At 38.7% G+C, this 21,205-nt stretch overlaps 1 pseudogene; it reads left to right on the top strand.

Moving 5' to 3' along the window:
• Nucleotides 1-19,134, top strand: part of LOC140793723 (uncharacterized) — a 51,280-nt pseudogene extending 32,146 nt beyond the window's left edge.
• The last annotated feature ends 2,071 nt before the right edge of the window (nt 19,135-21,205 follow it).

The raw sequence follows: 21,205 nt of genomic DNA, 5'->3' as shown, positions 1-21,205 counted from the left end.
AGGCCAGCACAAAATTCAAAGTACCTACAAAAAAAGTTAGTAACTACAAAAAAGGAAACGTATATACATTTGTACAAATTTGCCTTCTTAATTATTCATGTTACATAGGCTCGACCAAATCATGCTCCTCCTCAACTTCAACCTCTAACATGTTTTCAAAAAATGGTTTGAGGTGCTGCCCATTCACTTTAAAGATTGAACCGTCTTGAGGATTTGTGAGTTCTACACCGTGAGGGAAAACCATTTTAACAATATATGTGCTAGTCCATTGGGATCTCAACTTACCTGAAAATAGATGCAATCTAGAATTGTACAAGAGGACCTTTTGGGAGGGTTCAAATGTTCGTCTAAGAATGTGTTTATCATGAAAATTTTTCATACAATCCTTAGCACGAGAAGAAGTATCATAGGAATCATTCATCAGTTCATCCAATTCATTAAGCTGAAGCTTACGTTGAAGCTTTTAATAGCCCAATAGGCTTTGTGTTCTAACTCAACTGGTAAGTGGCAAGATTTACCATAAACAAGCCGAAAAGGTGACATTCCAATGGATGATTTGAATGCGGTGCGATATGCCTAAAGCGCTCAATGAGGCGCAAAGACCAGTCCTTGCGATTTGGGTTAATTGTCTTCTGTAAAATATTTTTAATTTACCTATTTGCTATCTTAGCTTGGCCATTTGTTTGAGGGTGATAGGGGTTACAACTTTATGTGTGATGCCGTATTTACGCATAAGTTGCTCAAATGAGCCAATAAAATGTACAAATTTCCATGGGACATAGGAAAAGGTCCCGTAAAATCAATGCCCCAACAATCAAATAAATAATTCTACAACTAAGATTGGGTTAAGAGGCATGTTTCTCCTAAAGATAGCACCTAACTTTTGACAGTTTGTACAAATTTGACAAAAATCATATATGTCTTTAAACAATGTGGGCAAAAATTACAGAAATCTAAATTTTAGATTGTAAAACTTTAAAAGCCGTTTTCTTTGCTAAAAAATGACTACCACATGCTCCAGAATGGCAAAAATTAATGGCACTAGTAAAGTCATGATCTGAAATGCACATTCGAATTATTTAATCAGGTCAGTATTTGAAAATGTATGGATCATCCTAGAAATATTTCTTAATGCCCCTGAAGAATTTATTCTTATCTCGTGACGTCAATCATGAGGCAAGCAATCTGTGACAAAAAAAGTTCGCTATATTAGTATATCATGTTACTTTTTCTACACTAAATAAAGATTCATCGAGAAAAGTATCATTAAGAGAAATGAGTGTTTTAGCTTCTGGATAATCAAGTGGGACAGATGATCTGCCACCATAGTTTCTACTCCTTCTTATTCTTGATAGTGAGATGAAATTCTTGTAAGAATAAGATCTAGCTAAAGGGTCTCAATTTAGAGTCTTTCTTTGCTAATAAATACTTGAGAGCTGAGTGGTCAGTATAAACAGTAATATGCAAACCAATGAGATAACATCTAAAGTTTTCAAGTGCAAAAATCTATGGCTAGCAACTCTTTTCTATTGTCGAATAATAAATTATGCATTATTTAAAGTTCTACTAGCATTGAAAATGACACTTTGTTTCTTATCTTTGCGCTGTCCCAAAACAGCTCCTATAGCAAAATCACTAGCATCACACATTAATTCAAATGGTAAAGTCCAATCTAGTGGCTGAACAATGGGAGCTGAAATTAATGCTTTTCTCGAAGCTTCTCAAAAGCTTGATCACGATCAAGTGTCTAAGAAAATGTCACTTCTTTTAACAAAAGATTACATAAAGGTTTCAAAATTGCACTAAAATTTTTGATAGATCTGCAATAGAAACCAGCATGTCCATGAAACGATCTAATATGATGCAGAACAACATCTTAATTGTAGAATTGAGAAGAAAAAGTAGGGAGAAATAATCAAACCCGAAGAATCCACCAATCGGGGTGTCGGAATCCACCGACGTTGGAATCCACCAACAAATACTCAATAGGCAAAAACTCTCAAAATATTCATTAACCCATAAAAGATGATTACAAGCCTTTATATAGGCCAAATAATAAAAAGATAAAAGACGAAAATAGTCCTAGAAGGTGACTAAAAGACAAGATGAAAAAATAGCCCTAGAAGGTGACTAATCACAACCCTCGTTAAGCCAAAGGGCCACGGGTGCAGCCCTTTTGTGCTTACAAGAATAAATGTGACAAAAAGTGGTGTCCCCACCAACTCTCTCGGGTGGAAGAAACTCGACCCGGTCGAGTGGCTCGATAGTACTCCAAAATGTCAAGGTCAAGCTGCTGTAACTCCTCGCGAATGAGAAAACGATGAACCACTCCTTCTGCAGTAGATGTTATTTGATCATCTAAAATAACATCTATCTTTTCTTGTGATGTGAATGGGAAAGGAGAAGTAGTAGGTGGCATAGTAGGGATATTTGGAAGGGTAGTAGATGTAGCATAGGGTTCGGTGGGGATGTGCATAAGTGGATGGTAGGCTACTAGATCCTCAATATTAAAAGTACAACTAATACCATAATCAGGGGGAATATCAATGACATAAGCATTAGCACCAACACGTTGCAAAACTTGGAAAGGTCCTGCACTACGGGCATGCAACTTCCGAATAACTCTTGAAGGGAATCGCTCGGGTCTAAGATGAATCATAACATGATCTCCAACATCGAACTCCTTGGCATGTTTGTGCAAGTCGGCATGTAATTTATACTAGTGATACTCACCTCAATTCGCTTAGTGATCTCTTGATGCAAAGAATGAACATGAAGTGCAAATGTTTCGACAGATTGAGAGACTCTAGAATGAGATGGCATAGGCAACAGATCTAGAGATTTGCATGCTTTAAAACCATGAACAACTTCAAATGGGCTCATGCTAATAGACCTATTAATGGAGTTATTATATGCAAATTGGGCTATAGGAAGAATGGCATCCGAGTTTTTGTTATGATTACCCACGAAACAGCGCAAAAGATTTCCAAAACTACGATTAACAACCTCGGTTTGACCATCAGTTTGAGGATGATAGGCAGTAGAAAATTTTAATTTTGTGCCAACCATGTGCCATAAGGTTTTCCAAAAATAGCTCATAAAGCGAACATCCCTGTCGGAAACAATAGTTTTTGGAAGACCGTATAACTTGATGATATGGGGAAAGTACAATTTGGCCACTTGTGACGCATTAGAGGTCTTAGTACAAGGAATAAAATGGGCCATCTTAGAGAAGCAATCCACAACCACGAGGATTGAATCATGTTTTCCAAATGTGCGAGGCAAGCCCAGGACAAAATCCATACTAACGTCCTTCCATGGGTAATCAGGCACAGGTAATATAGTGTAAAGTTCAGTGTTTTGTTTTCTGTGCTTTGCTAACTGACAAGTCCTATATTGACCAACTAATTTTGCGACGTCACGTTTGAGACTTGGCCAGTAGAATTGGCGCTCCACTTCCTCAATGGTCTTATCATGTCCAAAATGACCCGATAGACCGCCGGCATGGATCTCCCAAACAAGGAAGTCACGCATGGACTTACGGGGAATACAAAGCTTGTTAGCCTTAAACAGGTAACCGTCTTGGAGGGAATAACTTTCCAAAGCTAAGTTTGGATCAGTCAGCAAAGTGAGAACGATTTCACCAAAGTCCGGACAAGTTGTATAATCTTCCTTCATTTTGTCAAACCCAGTGACTTTGATGCTAATGGTAGACAAAAGGTAAACCCTTCGGCTAAGCACATCAGCCGCCTTATTCTCAACCCCAGCTCTATGTTTGAGTACAAAAGTATACTCCTGTAAGAACTCGATCCAACGATCATGTCTCAAATTTAGTTTCTTCTTGAGAATTTAGGAATCGAAGAGCTTCGTGGTCGGAATAAAGCACAAATTCATGCGGAAGTAAATAATGGCGCTAATAGCGTAAAGCTTGAATAATCGCATAAAATTCCTTATCGTAAGTTGAGTACTTTTTCTTAGCCTCATTTAGTTTTTCGCTGAAATAGGCAACAGGATGGCGTTCCCTGGCTAAGGACACCGCCGATCCCGATGCCTAAGGCATCACATTCCACCTCGAAAGCTTTAGAAAAGTCAGGAAGACGCATTACAGGCGCTATTGTCATTTTCTTCTTAATCTCTTCAAAAGCTTTATCTACTGCCTTACTCCAATGAAAATCTCCTTTCTTCAAGCAAGCAGTGATCAGCGACATGATAGTACTAAACCCTCGAATGAAGCGGCGATAAAAAGTAGCAAGACCATGAAAGCTACGCACATCATGAATATTTTGTGGTTTCAGCCAATCAACAATTGCCTTGACCTTCTCAGGGTCAGCGCGGACTCCTTCTGAAGTAACTGCAAATCATAAGAAGATGACTTGATCGACAAGAAAAGAACACTTCTTCCTATTGCCATAGAGTTGAGCAACACGAAGCGTTAGATAGACTTGACACAAATGGTCCATATGAAGCTCTTTTGATCGACTATAAATCAAAATGTCATCAAAATATACCACAAGAAATTTGCCCATGAATGGGCGAAGCACTTGTGTCATAACACGCATGAAAGTGCTTGGGGTATTTGATAAACCGAAAGACATTACCAACCATTCATACAACCCGTCTTTCATCTTAAAAGCAATTTTCCATTCATCGCCTGGGCGAATTCGGATTTGGTGATAACCACTTTTAAGATCGATCTTAGAAAAAATTGAAACTCTCGCCATCATATCAAGCATGTCATCAAATCGTGGAATGGGAAAACGATATTTGATTGTTATTCTATTGATGGCTCGACTATCGACACACATACGCTAGGATCCATTCTTCTTTGGCGTGAGCAAGGCAGGCACAGCACAAGGGCTTAGGCTCTCGCGGATGAAACCATTCATAAGAAGTTCATTTACCTGATGTTGCAATTCAACATGTTCGTTGGGGCTCATTCGATAGTGTGGCAAGTTTGGGAGGGACGCTCTAGGGACAAAGTCAATTGCATGTTGGATATCGCGTAAAGGAGGCAATTGGTCCTAAGAGATCATCCGGAAACACATCTTGAAACTCATTTAGTATAGGAGCAGATTCGTCGGATGATGGAGTGAGGGTAGTGCTCTCAACTTCACGAGCCACCAAGGCAAACACAATAGAGCCTTGGTTTGCTTCCTTTTCAAATTCTTTAGAATTTATTATGTGCAAACCCTTTTTACTTTGAGCATTTTTCTTGTTATCTTTATTAATTATTTTAGAGCGCATAGGATTTATCGTAATCTTTTTGCCTTCAAAATTAAAAGAGCACGAGTTGGAACGCCCAAAAATAGTTACATTATGATCAAATAACCAAGGGTGGCCTAAAATAATATGCCCTACATTCATCGGCACAATGTCGCACCACATATCTTCCTTATAAGAAATGAAAGTGATAGGAACGAGGCATCTCTCATTTATAGCAATGAAAGAATCATTTACCCAAGATACCTTATAAGGATTCGGATGAGGTGTAGACTTTAACGCCAAAGTAGATATAATGTTAGAAGAGACGGCATTAATACAACTCCCACTGTCGATGATGACTTTGCAATCTTTAGTCCCATATTTAATGTAAGTGTGGAATATTGCATTCCTTCGCCAATCATCGATCTCCCGGGGTTGCGTCAAAGCGCAATGAACAACACCAACAGTATGGTCTCCATAATCACGATCTTCATCACTATCTTGGACATCATCAGGGTCAGGTTCATAAACTTGTTCATCGAGCTCATTTTCCCCGATAATGTCATCCTGTTCCCCAAGATAAAGGGTCTTTCGAGGACAGTTTGAGGCTACATGACCAACTTGTCAACATTTGTAACATCGACGGGGGTCATTAACAGGTGCAGTTTCATGGAGGGGCCCTTTCCCTTTGTCAGGTTGGGCAGGTGCGGCAGTTTGGGTAGTTCTGGTAGGTATCAATAGTGGTGGAGCTTTAACATCAGCAGGTGCGTAACTGGGAGGGGTGCGCCCAATTGGTCGCCTAGGCAATTGTTGCCTATTAACCATCTCGTAGTTCAACGCAAGAGTGTAAGCTTGGTCCAAGGAGGTAACCTCCTGAAAAACTAACTCTCTTCGAATGTCGTCGTTAAGGCCACGCCTAAAACGACTCAGTGTCATCATCTCATCCTCCACAATATTACACATCAGCATATATTCCTCAAATTGGGAGACATAATCGCTCACAGGCCTATTTCCTTGTTTAAAATTATTCCATTGATCCAAAAGGTTACCAAGATAAGAATGTGGCAAATATCTTTCTTTTAATTTTTCTTTCATTTTAGGCCAATGAATTATGGGAGGTTGGTTTCGTCGCACTAATAGTTGTTCTATACTTTGCCAAAACAGTTTGGCCCGGCCGACTAGTTTCATTTGGGCAAATCTAACGCGTCGGTTTTCTGGTAGATCATACCACTCAAAGAAATGGTCCATCTCACGGAGCCAGTCAGTAAATATAGCAGGATCTAAGCGACCGTCAAAAGTTGGGGCATCGACCTTAATATTTTTTATAATTTGATTGTCATGGTTTTGAGATTCTCTAAAGGCGACATTGCCTCTAAACCCCCTATTATTTTAAAAATCAAATGTATCTTCACGATAATTTTGCCTATGGGGTTCTCTCTCAGGACCTCTCTAATGGTGAGGGTAGTATGGAGCCTGTCGATGGGTCTTGACATTAGGAGCGACACGTGTGGCACCGACGTCACTCCTAGTCTCATGTTGGTCATGACCTATCTCAATAGCCTCAAGACGAGCATTGAAGTCGTCCAATCTAGTAGTAATGGTTTCAATGGACTCTTGTAAAAATCAACGAAAATCTTCCATGGTATTGGGTTCCATAACAGACTGGGATGAAGGGTGAAATACTCTCCTACCACTACGAAGGTTCATATAAAGTGTCTCTACCACTAAAGAAATAAATGCAATAAATGAATGATGATATGCAAGCTAAGAGATCACAGCGAACAATAAGGGAGTAATAACCAGAATAACCTACAGCCACTTATGAAGTTTTCAGGAAGAGCTAGTCAAACTCAACAGAAAAATTGTAAACCAGTAGTACAAGCTCCCGAGATCGAGACGGGGACTGCAGCTATGTCAAGACTTTCCCTTTAACCACGCAGGGGCTACAGCGACGAGAGTAGTAGATGGTAAAGATGGTGGTGAAGATGGTGGCACAGCAGAGCAAGGGCCGTGGAAATCGGCGGTGGCGTCGTCCGTGGAGGTCGGCGGCAGCGTCGGCGAACAGAGGAAGATGGGATGATGGATGTGACTGATGCCTGGGGCTAAAGAGGAGGAAGATGACGATGGGTTTGGATTAGGTTGGTTGGGATTAAGTTAGGGAAGTAGATAAGATAGGTATTTATCTTAAAATTAGGGAACTCATTTTCAAAAATTATGGAAAAGGTAAATAAGAAAAAGAAGAAAAATAATATCTTCTAAAATTAATTTCGAAATCTAAAATTAAAGATAAAGATGAAACAAACAAACTGAATTTTAGATTTTTTTTTCTCTTTTTTTTTTTTCAGAGAGCACTTTCTTTCTTTTTTTCTCTTTTTTTTTTTTCAGAGAGCTCTTTCTTCTTTTTTTAATCTAAAACGGGGAAAGAAAATTTATTGAATAAAGCTTACTTGTGATTATCTCCTTGTGATGGTAATGGTTTATTGTTTTCCTCCTTGAGGATGATCTCCTCGCGTAACTCGGATCCAGATCCTAATGTTATCGTGCGACGTATCTCGTAGCGATCTGGTGTTCGTGGAGCGATTGATCTGACGAAGATGAGGCGCTGCGTAGAATCCAGACGGTGGAGCGTCCATAAACTAGGAAACGGTCTGCTCTGATACCAAAACTGATGCAGAACAATGTTTTGATTGTAGAGTTGAGAAGAAAAAGTAGGGAGAAATAATCAAACCCGAAGAATCCACCAATCGAGGTGTCGGAATCCACCGACGTTGGAATCCACCAACAAACACTCAATAGGCAAAAGCTCTCAAAATATTCATTAACCCATAAAAGATGATTGCAAGCCTTTATATAGGCCAAATAAAGTAAAAGATAAAAGACGAAAATAGCCCTAGAAGGTGACTAAAAAATAAGATGAAAAAATAGCCCTAGAAGGTGACTAGTCACAACTCTCATTAAACCAAAGGCCATGGGTGCAGTCCTTTTATGTTTACGAGAATAAACGTGACAAAAAGTGGTGTCGCCACCACAATATTTTTAACGCTCCATAGGACAGGTAAATTAGCAATTGCATCGATCTTGGCCATGTTAACTTCAATTCCTTTAGATGAGACAATGTGGCCAAGAACAATACTTGAAGTGACCATGAAATAACACCTATTCAGGACTAGATTCTTTTCTTTACAACGAATTAATACTTTCTCCATTTTCCAAGACGTTCATCGAAAGACTCACCAAAAAGTAAAAAATCATCCATAAATATTTCAAGAAATCTTTCTACCATATAACTAAAAATACTCACCATACATTGTTAGAAAGTTGCTGGTGCATTGCAAAGACCAAAAGGTATGCACCTATATGCAAATGTGCCAAAAGGAGATGTGAATGTTGTTTTACCTTAGTCTTCTAGGGCAATTTCTATTTGATTGTATCCTGAATAGCCTTCCAAGAAACAATAATATGCATGGCCTGCTACGTGCTCGAGAATTTGATCAAGGAATGAAAGTGGAAAATGATTTGTCCTATCCCATTCAGCTTGGTAGTGATAGTTTGAAAAGCTACGCGTAAATTCTCAGGATCCTGTGCCCAATAGAGAACAGCCCTCAACCGATCTTAGCTCAAACATCCCAACAACTAATACTCAATAGACATACGCCAACCGGTGGTGGTGTACGTAGGAATCAATTCATCACTAGAATTCTTGACAATAGTGCGATCGACCGCGTTCGAACGCATAAAAGACTTTCTCTATGGATGCGAACTGATAAAGGTTTTCGCACGCAAGCATTCAAATGTGCCCGACGACATTCAAACGCACATTTTGCGTTCTTTATTTTTGCGAACTGATGTAGGTGTTCGCACAGGCGTTAGAATGCACTCCATTCCACGTTTGAACGTGAACTACAGAAAGTTTATTTCTCTGAAAATAAACAACTAATGCAATAAGAAAAGACTCTAGCAAGGTGTTTCAGCCCACCACGCTTCCCCCACCTTGTCCTCAAGGTGTAAAGTGATACGAATCACATCAAATCGAATCATATCAAAAGGAGATTAGGCTCAATGGATTGAGTCTAATTATCTTATTTGGTTATTTGGTTTAGTTAGACTCTTAATAGGTTAGAATTTTATCTAATTAGCTAAATTCACACAATTTTGACATCGACAATTGGGTGTTCGTGAGGGTGCAACCATACCGACAGGTGACCTTGCAACTGATGCGAAATCAGAAGTTAGCACATCGCTACTTTGGTCCATTTCGAGTGTTAGAGTGTATCGGTTCAGTTGCGTATCGCTTGGAGCTACATGAGGGGTCGAGAGTACATCCGGTCTTCTATGTTTCATTACTAGTTCGTGTACTTGCTAGATGCCGACGACGTCATGGTACCAGATTTGGGATTTAGGTACTAGTCGAGTGGCTTGGCAAACCATCCGAAAAGGTGACATGGGAGTTGGAGACGGACATCTTAGAGCATTTCTCTAACTTTATGATAGGCTCTGATACCACTTTGATAAACTCTGATACAAATTGATAGGCTCTAATACCAAATGATAGGCTTTGATATCAAATTGATAAGATCTGCAACCAAAAGATCGGCTACGAAATAATTCCTTAAGATCTAAATTTATTGTAGGAAGTAGTCTGCACAACTGTGGGAACATATTCGTCAGATATTCTATGGTAGCTATAAAATTATAAAATCAATTGGGTTAGATTCATAACTTCCTAATATACAATGTTCGTATTTATGCCCTTCACAGATTCAAACTGTAGCAGGGACAAAAATATGGAATAACGTGGGTGATGATGGTGGTGACGAGTGGAGTGGATGTTAGAGTACACGTATACAGAATACATAACAGTATTTATACAAAAGAAAATCTGACAGAATACATAATAGGGATACCTATTTCTCTTTTAGTTATGAGAACAATCCAACACTTGCTGGAGAGCTCAATAGTGATGGATTTGATTCGATAGCCAGTTGACCGCGGTGAGCCCCGGCGCCGCCACTACTCCTCCTCCACCGCCTTCTCTCTCTCTTCTCTCTCTCTCTCTCTCTCTCTCTCTCTCTCTCTCTCTCTCTCTCTCTCTCTCTCTCTCTCTCTCTCTCTCTCTCTCTCTCGGCCACCCTCTCACTCTACTCTCTCTCTTTATACCGGCACCTTCCTTGGAGCCGCCGTCGCCGGTGAGATCTCTCACTCCCCCTCTCTTTCCTTCTCTCTCTCTCTCTCTCTCTCTCTCTCTCTTGCTCGAGGTTGGGATCGTCGGAGCCGAGCCGCCCGCGAGAGGCCGGCCGCTGGCTGTCCAGCAGCGGCCGGTGCCCTCCCCGCCGGCCTGGGTCCGCAACCTCCTCTCTCACCTCTCTTTCTTGTCTTCCTCTTCTCTTCTTCTTCTTCTTCTTTCTTTCTTTCTTTCTTTCTTTCTTTCTTTTTCTCCTTCTTCCTCAGCTCCTTCTCTTTCCTTCTGCATAGTGTTGGGCTCGGCCCAGCACTGATGGCAGATGTAATTAATTTATTAATTAATTAGTTTATTTATGTTATTTATTTAGGTATTTTTCTTCTTAATTAATGTAAATTGATTATTTAGACATTAACTATTTTAATAATATTATATATCCTTCAATATAATTTTATTAATGATAATTTTTATAATTAATGATTAATTAGGTATAAATATAGGTAATAATTATATTTATTTATTTACATATCTATTAGATTAATAGATAGATTTGTAAATTATAATTATTAGATTTATATTCTAATACCCTCATCATATATATTTTAAGTATTTCTATTAATTTTATGATTATTCTTATTCTAATACCCTCATCATATATATTTTAAGTATTTCTATTAATTTTATGATTATTCTGCAACAAATAAAATACTAAGTTTATTTAGTTATTTATTTATTATTTTATTGAGTAAAGACTGCGTTGTCCCTAATTAATCAAGATAGTGTATGAATTATAAAATTAATTAAAATTAGACCACCTCTATACTTATTTAGCCTTTTATTTTATTTTATAATTATATATTTAGAAATACTCTTATATAAAATGAAACAGGCCTCTTCTCCTTATATTATAACTAACATTTTATAATAATAAAAAAATATAATATTTGAATCGTATCTATATTATAGACCTAGTTATGTAATAAAAAATAAAGAAAAGTGATTCTAAATCTAATAAACTTTTATATTTTAACTAAATTAATTCTAATTAGATAAACTGCTAACATCATACTACTTAAATATTTCAGATTACTCCCTTATTTGAGACCCCGTGGACCTTGCTAGCGATGAGTGTCACTTGGTTATCTGACGGACGTGAGAGATGCGTGGTTTGTATCTTCTAATCAGACGGTGAGTAGTCTTATCCCTTAGACGCCTTTCTCAAATTAGGTTATATTATATATTTGTGTATATACATGTTTTGGCCTCTAGCATGATTATATGATTTTATCTAGAGATGATTATAGTCGAGCATATTTTATCATGTATTTGATTATGCTGATTTGGAATATGAGTACATTGGTGATATATACAGAGATGATTCTACTGTTATGATTGTTTACCGAGTTGATCTGTATTTGTGTATATACATGTTTTGGCCTCTAGCTAAAATCAATGGAGACACACTTGATGAACAGAATATAAACAGAATTTTCTCATACAAAATATGGTATCCTGCAGGATTTATGAACAGAATGCTCATAGTATAAGGGTTTGATTTGCAAACAATATTAAACATGCACTATAGGTCTTCTAATACACAACAATAAGGTTGATACATAATACCTTTCTACCTGCATAGGCTTTAAATAAACCTAGAAAAAGTCCAGCATAGGGTCCAAAAAGGGAACATCAAGGTCTAGGCCTACTCGTATGTAGAAATATGAAACTTGAACAGAAATTCAACTATGAAAGGATTTACATTATAGTAAGATTATTCTAACTGTAGATACAAAATTGGTCTATAAGTAAGAAAAAATCTGTCATCCTCCAAATCCTTTTCCAACAATATGGTGTCAACACTACATCTAGCTAGATGATGTAATTATTTAAATAGGAAGATTTCGCAATAACAGCTATAAGAAAAAGTATCGAAATTTACCCGGAGGAGGAATTGTTTTGTCTCCTCAAAGTTAGATCTTAGTTGCTCCCCAAATGACCTTAAATCATCTGAAACTAGCAATTTGTCATATAAAGCGGCTATTCTGGGTCTCCCTTAGCAAAAACCATCTCAACCAAGTCTAACGTAACCCTGAAAAATGGCCACGCATTATACATCTCTTTGAGTATATGAAGGTTTCTGATGTCCTTTTGCAGTACATGCTTGAATGCTGCACCGAAGCCAAGCCACACAGGGAGGTGAAACCTTATCTGCGTCCAAGCAAAAATCCATGGGATAGCACGGAGGGATTCTATGCCCCCACTGTTGTAGCAAGAGGAGTAGTGACTAGTATCGCACTGTTGTATCAAGAGGAGGGGGAGGGACTGGGAATGGAGAAAAAGAAGAAATGTAGAAGAAAAGAAAGAAAGAAAGAAAAGAAGGAAGAAGAAGAAGAGAAGAGAAAGAGGAGGGGAGGGAGGTGCAGACCCAGGCCGGTGAGGAGGGCACCGGCCGCTACTGGCCAGCCAGCGGCCGACCTATCGCCGGTGGCTCAGCTCCGACGAGCCCAAGCTCGGGTGTGAGTGAGAGAGAGAGAGAGAGAGAGAGAGAGAGAGAGAAGGAGATAAAGGAGCTCACCGACGCTTGTGGAGGTGGCGGCGGTGGTTTCCAAGGACGGCGACGGCAGCGGTAACAATGGAAGAGAGAGAGAAAGAGAGTTTGAGAGAGAGAAAAGAGAGTGAGAGAGAGGGAGAGAAATATAAAAGGAGAGGCGATGGGGATGCCGACGTTGCGGCTGCAGCGCCGACGAGCCCGCCGGCTAGCTGGCCTAGTCTCGGTTGGCGGGCCGGCGGCATGGCACAAGGCCGACTACATTGTGGCCAACGTCATGCCATGCAAAATGGTTGTTACAGTTTCGGGGATAAGGATGAAGAGGGAGAAGTGGCCGAGATCCTGAGGAGGGAGGACTCGATAGACGAAGGAGATTAGAAGATAGATGAGACCTTGCCAACGGTAGAGATGGCTGGTTGATGAAGAGAGAGGAGGAAGATTAGGGTAGACAGAGTAGAGAAAGGATAGAGGAAGATAGAAACCAATATTCATTCATCATCATAATTTTGGTTGCCATCCACACCTTTATAGAGGCTAGCCAGCAAGCCAAAATAACAATTATTAATCCTAATACTAGTGGACTCTTGCCAATTGCATTCGAATGGGATCGACCGCGTTCGAACGCACAAAAGACTTTCTCTATGGATGCGAACTGATAAAGGTTTTCGCACGCAAGCATTCAAATGTGCCCGACGACATTCAAACGCACATTTTGCGTTCTTTATTTTTGCGAACTGATGTAGGTGTTCGCATAGGCGTTAGAATGCACTCCATTCCACGTTTGAACGTGAACTACAGAAAGTTTATTTCTCTGAAAATAAACAACTAATACAATAAGAAAAGACTCTAGCAAGGTGTTTCAGCCCACCACGCTTCCCCCACCTTGTCCTCAAGGTGTAAAGTGATACGAATCACATCAAATCGAATCATATCAAAAGGAGATTAGGCTCAATGGATTGAGTCTAATTATCTTATTTGGTTATTTGGTTTAGTTAGACTCTTAATAGGTTAGAATTTTATCTAATTAGCTAAATTCACACAATTTTGGGAAAATATTCGTAAAATATTTTACACATATCTAAATAATATCAAACCAATTGGATAAGGTCGCCAACCTCCAGATCTACAACTTTTATATTCATTACTTCTCCAGATTCAAAATCTATCTCGCGACAAAGTGAAAGCTTAATCTGAGAGGTAATCGAAGAAGATAAGAAATACTAGTTTAGTTGGTTTGTTAGGATTTCATATTGTTAAAGGACTTGTTAGCTAGCCTTTATAAATATGTGGATGGCAGCCAACTTCACTATAGAATTAGATTATTAATTTCTTGCCTCCTATCTTCTCTCTAAACTTCTCCCTCCTCCCTCTTCACCATCCTTCCACCTCTACCATTGGCAAGGTTTCTCCTAACTTCTAATCTCCCTCGACTGTCAAGCCACCCCTCTTCTTTGGGATCTCAACCACTTTGTTCCTTTCGTCTACCTCCCTTAATCACTTCCACAATCCACCCTCATCTCCATACCCATCCATAACCCTAACATCCACTCCACTCGTACTGAATATATGCATATGATCTGTCATTTAGAAGGAAAGCGTGAAATATGATTAATAGGATAATTGATAGAAAGCGTGAGGATACTCGAGTGAGTGTGAGGGTTAGGGCGTGCTTGGAGATGATTGATCGCTCGACATGGTCGTGATCTTGTTGGCCTTACGTCCAAGGTCGTTAGTCTGTGTGCATAGTAGACATTCGGATACATCATTCGCTAGGGCATATGTGGTAAGCTATCCTCACGAGGTTTCTATTAGCTAGGAGGGTGCTCGGTCTAGATGGATTTTAATACCCTTGCGGGTGGCGGGCTATAGTTATATTTGAGATACTCTTGTAGGTGGCGGCGTATGCTCTGAGCCTTCGGACATGATGGACCTCTAGTTAGAGTCTAGACTAGTGGTGAAAATAGCTCGGATATAAATCAGATAGTGCTCAATCCATATTCGGATTCATCTTTTAGTTTGGATACAGATTCACATACAAGTATTGGACGCATAGCAAAATCTAAAACCATATTCTAAATTTCTAACCAAACTGACAAAGATATAAACTAGATACGTATCAGCTTTTAAACGGATCGAATCTTTTGATTACCTAATTATCGAATCTTTTGATTTCTAACCATATGATTTCATTATCATTTGATTACTTAATTATCGAGTGATAAATATACATCATATATGATTGCATTTGATATCATAGCATGGTCATAGTTGGCATGCACCATGTGTCATATTTGAGAGAGAGTTGTGATAATAGTATGACATAGAGATCTATTTACTCATTGTCGAGGATTATATACTTTTATCAGTTATGACATTTATCTATATTTAATTTATGTATTATTGAGGATACATTCATATACTCATTCATGACATGATGATCTTTTTGATTCATATTATCCAATATATAATTTACTATCTGTTTGACATCACCGATTCATTGTAAGGTTTATTCACTGAGCTTTTTGCTCATGACTCTCTTATTTATTTTCTAACCCCCTCAGATATGTGATATGTGATAGAGATTTGAGATATCTTGAGGAGATATTTTAGAGCGAGGATGAGGTGAGTTATAGACGTGAGATGATATAGAAGATAGTTTAACCAGATATTGAGTTGTACCATTATTTGATATTTATATTTTATTGTATCAGACGGTGATTTGTATAATACATAGATTATAGTGTACTCGTGTATCAGTTGTTTAGTTGTATCTTGATAGTTTGTTATGACTTGTGTGGGTCCTACCAGATTATATAGTGGTCTAGTGTATATTATTGTAGACTTGGATATTTTTATATGTTAACAGATTTATTTAGTTGATAGTATGATTTATTTGATGTTAGATTATGTGAGCATTGATATGTTAGCAGGTAGTATTTGATGATGTTATGATTGTATGTGCACAGGAGTGTATCTATGCGTGATGGGCCCTGCCCGTCCTGTCGCGTGTGCCGCGCATGCCGTGTGGGCACGTGGGCGTGCACGTGCCAGTGTCGGGTGGGGGTGTTATAATTTTCCCCCACTCTAGCATATTTTTATCACAATTTTAGTCTGAATCTGTGAAGGGCCCAAAAGCGTAGATCAAGAAGTTACGGATCGACCACCCTTGATTTTATAATTTTCTGACTACAACAGAATATATGGTGAATATTTTTCCTCGGTTGCGCGGACTGCTTTCTGTAATCAATTCAGATATCGAAGAGGACGTTCTGTAACTTATCAACATGAAGGAACATTCAAGACCTATAAGAGATTGACACAAAATTATGTATGGGCTAGTGAGAAAAGAAGTACTAGCTTATGTCCGAGCTTGCAAAATTTGTCAATTCACCAAGGCAGACTCAACCAAACTGGTCGGGTTGCTGTAATCGCTACCCATTTCAAACCAGATTTGGAAAGATATGGTGATAGACTTCATTGTAAGGCATCCTAGGTCAGAGGGCATTCAGTGATAATGGTGGTGGTCGATCAATTGACGAAGAGTGCGCACTTTTCAGCTCCAGCGCACTCATACACTGCAAAAAAGATAGCAAAATTTTTTGTAAAAGAAGTAGCTCGATTGCCTGGCATGTCGAAATCTATAGTTTCAGATCATGACCCGATCTTCATGAGCCACTTTTGGCGAAAGTACTTCAAGCAGCAAGGAACTGAACTCAAGATGAGCTCGACATACCATCCTCAAACCGGCGGGCAATCTGAAGTAGTTAATACTACCTTGAGCAATATTTGCGGTGTTTTGTCAGGGCAACCTAAGAGATGGCTAGCTTATCTTCCTAGGGCTGAGTACTCATACAACATGGCTCACATCATGGATTTAAAATCTGGCATGTTATTTCTATCTTTTATGATGGTCAGATGCGTCAATTTGTTGAAATGACGTGCAACGATGAATTTCTTAGTAAATAAATGGAAGAAGAATGGGACTATTTTGACCATCTAGCAGAAAATACTCAATCATAGGATAGCACTGATCGATCCATGAGTCAAAATCGGTTTTCACTTAACTACATGGAGGTATGTACCATCTAACTAAAGAGAATGATATTGGAGCACGAGTAGCTAATCTTACAAGAAAGGTTGAGGCCATAGAGTTAAAAAAAGGTTAGTCCAATAATTAGACCTTCAAATATAGAGGATGTTTGTAGTATTTGTGATAGCAGTGGGCATCTACCTCAAGAATGCCCCACAATACCTGCATTTGAGGAGTTATTGCAAGAACAAATCAATGTAGTAAACTCTTACAAACGACCATTCTCCCCTTATTCTGAACATACAATCCAGGGTGGAGGAATCATCCCAACTTCAGTTGGAGGAACGATTCTAATTCTCAACCTAGACCAAATCCTTATATGGTTCAAACATCTAATGCACCATATGTGTCATTGCCGAAAATGGCATCCCTTGAAAATTCCTACAAGCATTAATTCAATCACAAGCTACATTTATGCAAGGACAAGTTCCATCTAATGCTCAAACTATGCAAGTATTCAATGAAATGAAGGGAACTCTTAGTGACATTTCACCTTCCTTATGCACACAAGAGAAAGGTAAGTTTCCTGCACAAACTATACCTAATCCTAAAGGTATGGACGGAGTTCATGAAGGAAAGCGAGGTGATTCTCAAGCTGAACATGCAAAGGCTGTCACTATTCTTAGAAGCAGCAAGGTTGTAGACAAAACGATCCGCGTGAAGAACAATGAAATCAGCACTTCAACTTCGAAAAATAATATTGTCAATGATGAGGTTGGTAAGTCAAAAGAAGAAGGTAATATCACTTCACTAGCCCCATTTCCTTATAGGTTGAGAACACCTAGCACATCTTCATCACAAATGATATATTTGATATCTTCAAACATGTACAAATCAACATTCCATTGCTGGAAGCTATTCCATATTATGCAAAGTTTTTGAAGGGCTTATGCACTGTTAAGCGTAAAATGAAGGTGCAAAAGAAAGCATTCTTTACTGAACAAGTGCCATTTTATAAAAGAATAGCCTTTTAAAATTATAAAGATCTGGGCTGCCCCACTATTTCATGCATAATAGGTAAGTTACAAATTAATAAAGCACTTTTAGAGGGGCGAGTGTAAATTTATTACCCTTTTTCGTCTGCAAACAACTAGGACTTGGAGAGCTTAAGCCTACATGCGTTACACTTCAGCTTGTAAACCGATCGATAAGGATACCAAAGGGTATTGTGGAGGATGTTCTTGTTCAAGTTAGTAAGTTTTACTTACCTATTAATTTTATTATTTTAGATACCGAACATGTTGTTGATGTATTGACACAAATTCCAATTATCTTGGGCCGTCCATTCTTAGTAATTACCAATGCTAATATATCTTGTAGGAGTGGGCGCATGGTAATCTCTTTCAGACATATGACGCTGGAATTCAATATCTTTCACGCTCCAAACCAGATGGCGACAACATTCATAAGGTGGATCTTATACAAACCATTGTTCAAGAGATTTTTAATGCATCTGATTCTCGTACATTTGTTAATTCATTTTCATATGTTAATGATGAGATTTTTACTGATTGGAATGATTGGAATTAATTTTAATGATGAGTTTTTCTAAAAAAAAATTTTGTAATGATTTTGAAAAAGAAGACGCTTGTTCTTTGTTAGCACATTTGGAGGAATTTAACTCCACATGCTGTTGTGCCTCCCCCTCCAAGTGTCACAACATCAAAAGTCGAGTTAAAACCTCTACCATTTGAGCTTAAGTATGTTTTTTTGGGATCAAATGAGACTTTGCCTCTTTTCAATTTATTTGCATTACAAGAATCTTAAGAGCATAAGCTTCTAAACATCCTAGCCCGACACAAGAATGCCTTGGCTGGATAATAGGAGATATCAAGAGAATTAAAGCTGTCCATTTGCATGCACAGGATTTACATAAAGGACAATGCAGAGCCTAGTAGGGAGATGCAAAGATGTTTAAATCGAAACATCAAAGAGGTAGTGCGAGCAGAAGTTCTCAAACTTCTTGATGTTGGGATAATTTACACTATCTTCGATAGTCATGAGTCCTACCCGTGTGGTCCTAAGAAGGCTGGTATCACTATTGTCAAGAATTCTAGTGATGAATTGATTCCTACGTACACCACCACCGGTTGGCGTATGTCTATTGAGTATTAGTTGTTGGGATGTTTGAGCTAAGATCGGTTGAGGGCTGTTCTCTATTGGGCACAGGATCCTGAGAATTTACGCGTAGCTTTTCAAACTATCACTACCAAGCTGAATGGGATAGGACAAATCATTTTCCACTTTCATTCCTTGATCAAATTCTCGAGCACGTAGCAGGCCATGCATATTATTGTTTCTTGGAAGGCTATTCAGGATACAATCAAATAGAAATTGCCCTAGAAGACTAAGGTAAAACAACATTCACATCTCCTTTTGGCACATTTGCATATAGGTGCATACCTTTTGGTCTTTGCAATGCACCAGCAACTTTCTAACAATGTATGGTGAGTATTTTTAGTTATATGGTAGAAAGATTTCTTGAAATATTTATGGATGATTTTTTACTTTTTGGTGAGTCTTTCGATGAACGTCTTGGAAAATGGAGAAAGTATTAATTCGTTGTAAAGAAAAGAATCTAGTCCTGAATAGGTGTCATTTCATGGTCACTTCAAGTATTGTTCTTGGCCACATTGTCTCATCTAAAGGAATTGAAGTTAACATGGCCAAGATCGATGCAATTGCTAATTTACCTGTCCTATGGAGCGTTAAAAATATTGCGGTGGCGACACCACTTTTTGTCACGTTTATTCTCGTAAACATAAAAGGACTGCACCCATGGCCTTTGGTTTAATGAGAGTTGTGACTAGTCACCTTCTAGGGCTATTTTTTCATCTTATTTTTTAGTCACCTTCTAGGGCTATTTTCGTCTTTTATCTTTTACTTTATTTGGCCTATATAAAGGCTTGCAATCATCTTTTATGGGTTAATGAATATTTTGAGAGCTTTTGCCTATTGAGTGTTTGTTGGTGGATTCCAACGTCGGTGGATTCCGACACCTCGATTGGTGGATTCTTCGGGTTTGATTATTTCTCCCTACTTTTTCTTCTCAACTCTACAATCAAAACATTGTTCTGCATCAGTTTTGGTATCAGAGCAGACCGTTTCCTAGTTTATGGACGCTCCACCGTCTGGATTCTACGCAGCGCCTCATCTTCGTCAGATCAATCGCTCCACGAACACCGGATCGCTACGAGATACGTCGCACGATAACATTAGGATCTGGATCCGAGTTACGCGAGGAGATCATCCTCAAGGAGGAAAACAATAAACCATTACCATCACAAGGAGATAATCACAAGTAAGCTTTATTCAATAAATTTTCTTTCCCCGTTTTAGATTAAAAAAAGAAGAAAGAGCTCTCTGAAAAAAAAAAAAAAAAAAAAAAAAAAAGAAAGAAAGCTCTCTCTGAAAAAAAAAAAAAGAAAAAAATCTAAAATTCAGTTTGTTTGTTTCATCTTTATCTTTAATTTTAGATTTCAAATTAATTTTAGAAGATATTATTTTTCTTCTTTTTCTTATTTACCTTTTCCATAATTTTTGAAAATGAGTTCCCTAATTTTAAGATAAATACCTATCTTATCTACTTCCCTAACTTAATCCCAACCAACCTAATCCAAACCCATCGTCATCTTCCTCCTCTTTAGCCCCAGGCATCAGTCACATCCATCATCCCATCTTCCTCTGTTCGCCGACGCTGCCGCCGACCTCCACGGACGACGCCACCGCCGATTTCCACGGCCCTTGCTCTGCTGTGCCACCATCTTCACCACCATCTTTACCATCTACTACTCTCGTCGCTGTAGCCCCTGCGTGGGCCTGCCACTGCTTCATCGCAATCGTCGCTGCCATTCTTGCAGCTCTTTGCCATCACAGCTGCCGCCGCTGTCCCTACCATCGCAGTCGTCGCCACAGTCACTGTTATTGGATTCCGGCCACCGTTATCATGACCACCATCTACAATGGATGTGCGACATTCGGTAACATCTATCCTTTCTTTACTGTTATTTGTTAGTCTTAAAATAACAACTATCTTTCTGTTGGTGTGAATCATAAACATATTAAGCCTGTTATTGCCTACCTATTTACATTGCTTAATTCATTTGTTTTATTTCAACAAGCGCTTGAGCCTGATATTGCCTACCTACTTCTTTTTGTTTGTTACAAAAAAAAACAATTAATATTA

Source organism: Typha latifolia, chromosome 8, assembly GCF_019914945.1.
Source record: "Typha latifolia isolate L0001 chromosome 8, TyphaL0001v2, whole genome shotgun sequence".
In the NCBI taxonomy this organism is placed as follows: Eukaryota; Viridiplantae; Streptophyta; class Magnoliopsida; order Poales; family Typhaceae; genus Typha; species Typha latifolia.
This window is presented reverse-complemented; position numbering and strand designations above follow the sequence as displayed.